Raw genomic sequence first — 11312 nt, forward strand, 5'->3', positions numbered from 1 at the left:
TTTTTTGCCAGGCCGTGTGTCTTGTGGGGTATTGATTCCCAGGCCAGAGGTCAGACCTGAGCCTCTGGGGTGGGAATGCCTAGTCCAGGATTCGGGAACACCAGAGAATTCCCGGCCCCAGGGAATATTAAATGGCAAGAGCTCTCCCGGATGTCTCCATCTCAACTCCAAGACCTGGCTCTACCCAACTGCCTGCAGGGTCCAGTGCTGAATGCCCCACACCAAACAACAAGCAAGACAGGAACACAAACCCACCCATCAGCAGACAGGCTGCCTAAAGTCACACTAAGCCCACAGACACCCCAAATCACACCACCTGATGCAGCCCTGCCCATCAAAGGGACAAGATCCAGCTCCACCCACCAGAATGCAGGCACCAGTCCCTCCCACTAGGAAGCCTACACAAGCCACTGGACCAAGCTCACCCACTGGGGGCAGACACCAGAAGCAAGAGGAACTACGACCCTGCAGCCTGAGGAAAGGAGACCTCAAACACAATAAGTTAGACAAAATGAGAAGACAGAGAAATATGATTCAGATGAAGGAGCAAGATAAAAACCCACAAGACGAAATAAATGAAGAGGAAATAGGCAATCTACCTGAAAAAGAATTCAGAGTAATGATTGATAGTAAAGATGATCCAAAATCCTAATGGAGAAAGTACAAGAAATCCTTAACAAGGACCTAGAAGAACTAAAGAACAAACAAACAGTGATGAATAATACAATAACTGAAATTAAAAATACACTAGAAGGAGTCAATAGCAGAATAACTGAGGCAAAAGAACGGATAAGCAAGCTGGAAAACAGAATGTTGAAAATAACTGCCATAGAGCAGAATAAAGAAAAAAGAATGAAAAGAATTGATGACAGCCTCAGAGAACTCTGGGACAACATTAAATGCACCAACATTCAAATTATAGGGGTCCCAGAAGAGGAAGAGAAAGAGAAAGGGTCTGAGAAAATATTTGAAGAGATTATAGTTGAAAACTTCTCAAACATGGGAAAGGAAATAAGTCCAGGAAGCACAGAGAGTCCCATACAGGATAAACCCAAGGAGAAACACACAGAGACACATATTAATCAAACTAACAAAAATTAAATACAAAGAAAAAACAGTAAAAGCAGCAAAGGAAAAGCAAGAAATAACATACAAATGAATCCCTATAAGGTTATCAGCAGATCTTTCAGCAGAAACTCTGCAGGCCAGAAGGGAGTGGCAGGATATATTTAAAGTGATGAAAGGGAAAAACCTACAACCAAGATTACTCTACCCAGCAAGGATCTCATTCAGATTTGATGGAGAAATCAAAAGTTTTACAGACAAGCAAAAACTATGAGAATTCAGCACTGCCAGACCAGCTTTGCTACAAATGCTAAAAGAACTTCTCTAGGTAGGAAACACAAGAGAAGAAAAAGACCTACAAAATGATACCCAAAACAATTAAGAAAATGGTTACAGGAACATAACATATTGATAATTACCTTAAATGTAAATGGATTAAATGCTCCAACCAAAAGACACAGACTGGCTGAATGGATATAAAAACAACACCTCTATATATGTTGTCGACAAGAGACTCACTTTAGACCTAGGGACACATACAGACTGAAAGTGAGGGGATGGAGAAAGATATTCCATGCAAATGGAAATCAAAAGAAAGCTGGAGTAGCAATACTCATATCAAACAAAATAGACTTTAAAATAAAGACTGTCACAAGAGACAAGGAAGGACACTACAGAATGATCAAGGGATTAATCCAAGAAGAAGATATAACAATTGTAAATATTTATGCACCCAACATAGGAGCACTTCAATACATAAAGTAAACACTAACAACCATAAAAGGGAAAACCGACAGTAACACAATAGTAGTGGGGAACGTGGACACCCCACTTACACCAATGGACAGATAATCCAGACAGAAAATTAATGAGGACACAGAAGCCTTAAATGACACATTAGACCAGATAGACTTAATTGTTATCTATAGGACATTCCATCTGAAAGCAGTAGAATCTACTTTTTTCTCAACTATACATGGAACATTCTCCAGGGTAGATCACATGTTGGGTCACAAATCAAGCCTTGGTAAATTTAAGAAAACTGAAATCATATCAAGCATCTTTTCTGACCACAACACTATGAGATTAGAAATCAATTACAGGAAAAAAAAAAACTGTAAAAAACACAAACTCGTTTGTGTAAAAAACACAAACACAAAAAACTGTAAAAAACGCAAACACAAATTCTGCTCCATGGCAGTTATTTTCAACATTCTGTTTTCCAGCTTGCTTATCCATTCTTTTGCCTCAGTTATTCAAAAACTCATTTAGGAGGCTAAACAGTATGCCACTAAATAACAAGAGATCACTGAAGAAATCAAAGAGGAAGTCAAAAAATACCTAGAAACAAATGACAATGAAAACACAATGACCCGAAACCTATGGGATGCAGCAAAAGCAGTTCTAAGAGGGAAGTTTATAGCAATACAATCCCAACTCAAGAAACAAGAAACATCTCAAATGAACACCCTAACCTTACATGTAAAGCAACTAGAGAAAGAAGAAAAAACAAAACCCGAAGTTAGTAGAAGGAAAGAAATCAAAGATCACAGCAGAAATAAATGAAATAGAAACGAAGAAAAACAATAGCAAAGATCAATAAAACTAAAAGCTGGTTCTTTGAGAAGATAGACAAAATTGATAAAACTTTAGCCAGACTCATCAAGAAAAAAAGGGAGAGGACTCAAATCCATAAAATTAGAAATGAAAAAAGTTATAACTGACACTGCAGAAATACATAGGATCATAAGAGACTACTGTAAGCAACTACATGCTAATAAAATGGACAACCTGGAAGAAATGGACAAATTCTTAGAATAGTACAATCCTCCAAGACTGAACCACAAAGAAATAGAAAACATAAGCAGACCAATCACAGGTAATGAAATTGAAACTGTGATTAAAAATCTTCCAACAAACAGAAGTCCAGGACCAGATGGCTTCACAGGTGAATGCTATCAAACATTTAGAGAAGAGCTAACACCCATCATTCTCAAATTCTTCCAAAACATCTGAGAGGAAGGAATACTCCCAAACTCATTCTAGGAGGCCACCATTGCCCTGATACCAAAACCTGACAAAGACATTACAAAAAAAGAAAATTACACACCAATATCACTGATGAATACAGATGCAAAAATCCTCAACAAAATACTAGAAACAGAATCCAACAACACATTAAAACAATCATACACCATGATCAAGTGGGATTTATCCCAGGGAAGCAAGGATTCTTCAATATACACAAATCAATCAATGTGATACACCATCTTAACAAACTGAAGAATAAAAACCATATGATCATCTCAATAGATGCAGAAAAACCTTTTGACAAAATTCAACACCCATTTATGATAAAAAAAAAAAAAAAAACTCTCCAGAAAGAGGGCATAGAGGGAACCTACCTCAACATAATAAAGGTCATATATGACAACCCACAGCAAAACATCATTCTCAGCAGTGAAAAACTGAAAGCATTTCCTCTAAGACCAAGAACAAGACAAGGATGTCCACTCTCCCCACTATTATTCAACATAGTTTTGGAAGTCCTAGCCACAGCAATCAGAGAAGAAAAAGAAATAAAAGGAATACAAATTGGAAAAGAAGAAGTAAAACTGTCACTGTTTGCAGATGACATGATACTATACATAGAGAATCCTAAAGCTGCTAACAGAAAACTACTAGAATTCATCAATGAATTTGGTAAAGTTGCAGGATACAAAATTAATACACAGAAATCACTTACATTCATATACACTAACAACAAAAGATCAGAAAGAGAAATTAGGGAAACAATCCTATTTCCCACTGCATCAAAAATTAAAATAGCTATGAAAATAAACCGACTTAAAGCCACAAAAGACCTGTACTCAGAAAACTATAAGATGCTGATCAAAGAAATTGAAGAGGATACAAACAGATGGAGAGATATACCATGTTCTTGGATTGGAAAAATCAATATTTTTAAAATGACTATACTACCCAAAGCAATCTATGCAATCCTTATCAAATTACCAATAGTATTTTTCACAGAATTAGAACAAAAAGTTTTACAATTTGTATGGAAACACGAAAGATCCCGAATGGCCAAAGCAATCTTGAGAAAGAAAAACAGAGCTGGAGGAATCAGGTTCCCTGACTTCAGACTATACTACAAAGCTACAGTAATCAAAACAGTATGGTTCTGGCACAAAGACAGACATAGATCAATGGAAAAGGATAGAAAGTCCAGAGATAAACCCACACACTTATGGTCACCTAATCTATGGCAAAGGAGACAAGAATATACAATGGAGAAAAGACAATGTCTTCAGTAAGTGGTGATGGGAAAACTGGACAGCCACATGCAAAAGAATGAAATGAGAACACACCCTAACACCATACACAAAAATAAACTCAAAATGGATTAAAGACCCAAATGTAAGGTTGGATACTATAAAACTCTTAGAGGAAAACATAGGCAGGACAATCTCTGACATAAATCACAGCAATAACTTTTTTGATCCACCTCCTAGAGTAATGAAAATAAACACAAAAATAAATCATACCTAATTAAACTTAAAAGCTTCTGCACAGCAAAGGAAACCATGAACAAAATGAAAAGATAACCCTCAGAATGGGAGAAGATATTTGCAAACAAAGTGACCAACAAGGGATTAATCTCCAAAATATACCAACTGCTCATGCAGCTCAATACTCAAAGAAACAAAAAACCCAATTAAAAAATGAGCAATAGATCTAAATAGACATTTCTCCAACAAAGACATACAGATAGCCAACAAACACATGAAAAGATGCTCACCATCACTAATTATTAGAGAAATGCAAATCAAAACTACAGTGAGGTATCACCTAACACTGGTGAGAATGGCCATCATCAAAAAACCTACAAGCAATAAATGCTACAGAGGGTGTGGAGAAAAGGGAACCCTCTTGCACTGTTGGTGGGAATGTAAATTAGTACAGCCACTATGGAGAACAGTACGGAGATTCCTTGAAAAACTAAAAATAGAACTACCATATGACCCAGCAATCCCCCTACTGGGCATATATCCAGAGAAAACCATACTTCAAAAAGATACATGCCCATCAATGTTCACTGCAGCATTATTTACAGTAGCCAGGACAAGGAAGCAACCTAAATGTCCATCGACATATGAATGGATAAAGACGATGTGCTACATATAAACAATGGAAAATTACTCAGCCATAAAAAAGAATGAAATAATGCCATTTGCAGTGACATGTATGGATCTAGAGATTGTCATACTGAATGAAGTAAGTCAGAGAAAGACAAATATATGATATCGCTTATGTATGGACTCAAAAAAAAATGGTACAAATGAACTTATTTACAAAACAGAAATAGAGTCACAGATGTAGAAAACAAACTTATGGTTACCAAGGGGGAAAGGGGGGAGGGATACATTGGGGGACTGGGATTGACATATACACACTACTATGTATAAAATAGATAATAGGGCTTCCCTGGTGGCGCAGTGGTTGAGAATCTGCCTGCTAATGCAGGGGACACGGGTTCGAGCCCTGGTCTGGGAAGATCCCACATGCCGCGGAGCAACTAGGCCCGTGAGCCACAACTACTGAGCCTGCGCGTCTGGAGCCTGTGCTCCGCAACAAGAGAGGCCGCGATAGTGAGAGGCCCACGCACCGCGATGAAGAGTGGCCCCCGCTTGCCACAACTAGAGAAAGCCCTCGCACAGAAACGAAGACCCAACACAGCCATAAATAAATAAATAATAAATAAATAAATAAATAAAGGGGAAAAGATGATTCAATTAAAAAAAATGATTTCTATGCTGGTGTTCCTATTAAAAAAATAATAATAATAAAATAAAATAAAATAAAATAATAAGAACCTAATGTGTAGTACAGGGAACTCAATACTCTGTAATGGCCTATATGGGAAAAGAATCTAAAAATGAGTGGATATATGTGTGTGTGTATATATATATACGTGTATATATATATATATACATATATATATATGTGTATATATATATATATATAACTGATTCACTTTGCTGTACAGCAGAAACTAACACAACATTGTAAATCAACTATACTCCAATAAAAATTAATAAAAGAAATAAAAGAAGTTGTGTTCTTAGGCCATAAGTCTCACAAAAGGCTATCAGCATATGTAATATATAATTAATATATATGATATTGTTTCTATGAGAAGCACATTTAAATTATAACTGAGGAGGTCTGATACTCCTCACTCTTTTACAGCAATCTCAAGAATCTGAAACCATATTCTTATAAATAAGGATATGTTTCTCTTCCAACCACACATTTATGTATTCATTCATTCAACAATTATACTGATCAACTAATATGCTCTGGAGACTCAACAGTGAACAATAAAGACAATTAAATGTTTCTTAACATATACCTATATTTAACATGCTATCATAGGAGGAATACAATGGTAAAGTTAATATAGCATAATATAATATAATATGATATAATGTCAGGTTTGTGATAAGTCCTAGAAAGGAAATATTAAGTCTCTCTTCTAGCCTTCCAAGATAGCCATATGAAGTAGGAGGCTCTAGGATTTTGGAAGTCAAAATCTAGGTATATTCAGAATAGCCACTCCAAGGAGACTGAGGCATAAAAACTCTAAGGTCAGTAAAATAAATAAATTGAGCTTAATCAAACTTAAAATCTTTTGCACATCAGGGGAAACCATCAATAAAATGAAAAGCCAACCTATGGAATGGGAGAAAATATTTGCAAACAGCACAACAAAAAAGAGGTTAATATCCAAAGTATAAAAACAGCTCATAAAACTCAATAGCAAAAAAACAAACCACCCAACCAAAAAATGGGCAGAAGACCTAAACAAGCATTTTTCCAAAGAAAATATTACAGATGGCTAAAAGGCACATGAAAATATGCTCAACATCATTAATTATTAGCGAAATGCAAATCAAAACCACAATGAGGCATCACCTCACACTGGTCAGAATGGCTATCATCAAAAAGTCTACAAATAATAAATACTGGAGAGGGTTTTGAGAAAAAGGGACCCTCATACACTGTTGCTGGGCATGTAAATTGGTGCAGCCACCATGGAAAGCAGTTCCTCAAAAAATTAAACATAGAACTACCATATGATCCAGCAATCCCACTCCTCGGTATATATCCAGAAAAAAAAGTGAAAACTCTAATTTGAAAAGGTACGTGCACCTCAGTGTTCATAGCAACACTATCTACAGTAGCCAAGACATGGAAACAACTCAACTGCCCATCAACAGATGATAGGCTTAAGAAAATGTGATATATATATATAATAATAATATATATATAATATATATATGTATCATATACACACATGTATATGCACACACACACAATGGAATACTACTCAGCCATAAAAAGGAATGGAATATTGCCATGTGTAACGACAGGGAAGGACCTAGGGAATATTATTCTAAGTGAAGTAAGTCAGAGGAAGACAAATAATATATGATATAACTTATATGTGGAATCTAAAAATAATACAAAAGAATCTATATACAACACAGAAACAGACAGACATAGAAAAGAAACTTATGGTTACCAAAGGGGAGAAGGAGGGAGGGGAAAATTAGGAGTATGGAATTAACAGATACAAACTACTATACATAAAATAGATAAGCAACAAGTATTTACTGTATAGCACAAGATATTATATTCAATATCTTATAATAACCTATAATGACATATAGTCTGAAAAAGATAATCACTTTGCTGGACACCTGAAACACAATATTGTAAATCAACTATACTTCATTAAAAAGAAACACTTTGAAAAAAATGATAGCTATGTCCTTTTTATTACTGTTTTTGTTATTTTCACTAGAATCATCCTGTTACCTACCTCAGTCTAATTTCATAGAACATCCTTTCTCAAAGTATGTTCCTGTGATACTTAATTTATTGGATCTCAGAATATCCCATGTTCTCCCAAATCTGAATACTTGGCACTGACAGTTCTTTCTGGTTGAATGATTTCACCCAACTGTACAAGGACTAACAGTCTGTCCACCTGCCAAAGTGCTATTTTTTTTAAAGAATCTTTTAAATGTACCCTCACCTGAGAGGCATTTACTGATTTCCCTAGGTAACCATAGGGAACCTTCTCCCAGGCTTCCACTTTATTCTGCAAAGTCTTGTACCATAGCTTATGACATTGCATCACCTTTTGTGGTCTCCATTTTAGTCTCACTTCTAGACAGTAAATTTCTTTAAAGAAAGACAACTTTGTCTATATGTACTCAGTCCCTGACATCATCATTATCATCTTCATCACCATGGTCACAGAAATGTTTATTGTATTTTATCATGTAAGAGATATTTATTGTTCTATGAACCTTACATATATTATATGAATAATGGAACCTTCCTACTGGTAAATTATGCTCCTTCTAGAGCATGTGAAATGTAAACACAGAAACCTTCAGAGACTTGCCTAAAGTCATGCAACTAAGGATGACAGAGCCATGTTCTGTAACTCCAGAGCCCAATTTCTTAATGCCATGCTGAATAAACACTCAAATGTTTTATGAATAATGTGTACATGATCCCTAAGGTAACTTTTAACCCCAACACCAGTATATTTTCAGGGAATTATTAAGCAATTAAGCAATTCATGTGTCATGCACTAGGCTAAGTGCTGTGAAGGATGGAAAAGCATGACTATGTAAGACATATATCCTACTTCCAAACATAATTTGGTTGAGGAAAAAAAATGTAGCATATATGAAAACAAAAATTATATGACAAAAACACACTAAAATGGACTGTAATGAAATTAAGAAATGTTAAAATTCAGTGAGGGCCAGAGAATCTGGAGAGGAATGTTATTATGAGGTCTGTCTGTCTGTCTATTTATTTATTTATTTATTTATTTATTTATTTATTTGAATTTTATTTTATTTTTATTTTTTTTACACACACACACAATGTATTTTATTTTTACAAGAGGTAAATAGACTGACACCAAGCATTGTACATGGATGACCATGTACATTTTAAAGAGCCACTAATGTATTATATTGTACTTTAAAATTCTTTCCTGATTCTTTTAGTCTGAGAATGCAGTACTCTTTACTTTCTGTGAGTCTAATAGATAAGCAGTTGATTGAAACAGTTACAAAATTACTGTTATTTCATAGAGCAGATGCCAGAGATGCTTTGTGTATTGTTGAGTTTTGAGTGCCTAGGAGGAAAGTGAATCTAGTGTCACCATCTTTAAAATATTACCTTAAATATGAAAATATGAGTATATAGATGACTAAATAGTTGAAATTTGAACACTTGTCTTGCCTGCCTCTCCTGTTCTCCCCTCCTCCTCCTTCCTATGCCCCCAGGACCAATGTGGCTGGGGAGGAGGGGGGCCTTGGAGGGCAGGGGACGGGGCTGGGAGCTTAGCAATCTCCCCAGGCCTGAATGGGCAGGTAAAATGCCCTCCACTCCTCTCCTGCTCCTTCTCCCAGAGGGCCCCTCCCTCCTGCCTCTCCTGATCTCCCGGCCTCCCTCTTATGCCCCCAGGACCCACGCGGCCTGGAGGGGGCTTTGGCTTGGTTGTAGGTTTTTCTTTCATCACTTTAAGTATGTCCTGCCACTCCCTTCTGGCCTGCATAGTTTCTGCTGAAAAATCAGCTGATAACATACAAAGGAATCCCCATAAGGTTATTTGTTGTTTTTCCCATGTTGCTTTTAATATTTGTTCTTTGATTTTAATTTTTGTTAGTTTGATTAATATGTGTCTTGGTGTGTTTTTCCTAGGGTTTATCCTGTATGGGACTCTCTGTTCTTCCTGGACTTGGGTGACTATTTCCTTTCCCATGTTAAGGAAGTTTTCAACTATAATCTCTTCAAATATTTTTTCAGACCCTTTCTTTTTCTCTTCTTCTTCTGGGACCCCTATAATTCAAATGTTGGTGTGTTTAGTGTTGTCCCAGAGGTCTCTGAGATTGTCTTCAATTCTTTTCATTCTTTATTCTTCATTCTGCTCCTTGGCAGTTTTTTCCACCATTTTGCCTTCCAGCTCACTTATTTGTTCTTTTGCCTCAGTTACTCTGTTATTGATTCCTTCTAGTGAATTTTTCATTTCAGATATTGTGTTGTTCATCTCTGTTTTTTGTTCTTTAGTTCTTTTAGATCCTTTTTAAACATTTCTTGTATTTTCTCAATCCGTGCCTCCATTCTATTTCCAAGATTCTGGATCATCTTTATTGTCATTACTCTGAATTCTTTTTCAGGTAGATTGACTATTTCCTCTTCATTTATTTGGTCTTTTAGGTTTTTACCTTGCTCCTTCATCTGTGACATATTTTTTTGCTGTCTCTTTTTTTTTTTTTTTTTTTTTTAATGAGTGAGGTTGTGTTCCTGTCTTACTGGTTGTTTGGTCTGAGGCTTCCAACACTGGAGTTTGTAGGCTGTTGGGTAGAGCCAGGTCTTGGTGCTGATATGAGGAACTCTGTGAGACCTCATTCCAATGAATATTCCCTGGGGTCTGAGGTTTTCTGTTAGTCCAGTGGTTTGGACTCAGAGCTCCCACCACAGGAGCTTCGGCCTGACCCCCGGCTTGTGAAACAAGATCCTGCAAGCCTCATGGGGTGGCAAAAAAAAAAAAAGAACAAAAAAAGTTAAAAAATAAAATTAGACTAGGAAACTAACAGTTATGTTAGAAAGAATATAAAAATAAAAATATAGATGAATCAACAACTGGAAGGTACATCAGTACCACAATAGTAAAAAAAGAGGAGGAGGGAAAAGAAAAAAAACAAAGTGGGGGGTGGAAAAGCCTTGGCTGTGGAGGGCGGGACCTAAGCAAAGGTGAGGTTTGGGCAGTGGGTGGGGCCTATGCTTAGGATCCACAGGGATGGGAAAGGCCCTGGGGGTGGGGGGTGGGGCTTAGGCTCAAGGAACAGAAGGGGCCCAGGCATGCCCCCCACCCCTGGTCTCAGAGGGAGGGGGACCTCACCTGGGAGCTCAGCAGGCTTCCTGGGCTCCAGTGGGCGGGGCAAATGCTCCTCTCCTGCTCCTCCCACCTTCCTCTCCTAATCTCCCTGGGTCTCCCTCTTATGCCCCCAGGACCAATGCAGGGGAGGGCAGGGGACCAGCCTGGGAACTCCACCTCCTAGAGTACCAGAAATAAAAACAAAAATAAACAAGTGGGACTTAATTAAACTTAAAAGATTTGCATAGCAAAGGAAACCATAAACAAGACA

The 11312-nt window shown here is 37.0% G+C and overlaps 1 long non-coding RNA gene across 1 annotated transcript; it reads left to right on the top strand.

Moving 5' to 3' along the window:
- The first annotated feature begins 7407 nt into the window (after positions 1–7407).
- LOC309656482 lies at positions 7408–10872 on the top strand. The gene is made up of 2 exons (XR_014261401.1): positions 7408–8958; positions 9114–10872. It is a non-coding gene; the product is annotated as an uncharacterized lncRNA (long non-coding RNA).
- Positions 10873–11312: the final 440 nt, after the last annotated feature.

The sequence above is a fragment of the Balaenoptera physalus genome (assembly GCF_965194825.1).
Source record: "Balaenoptera physalus genome assembly, chromosome: 2".
Classification (NCBI taxonomy): Eukaryota; Metazoa; Chordata; class Mammalia; order Artiodactyla; family Balaenopteridae; genus Balaenoptera; species Balaenoptera physalus.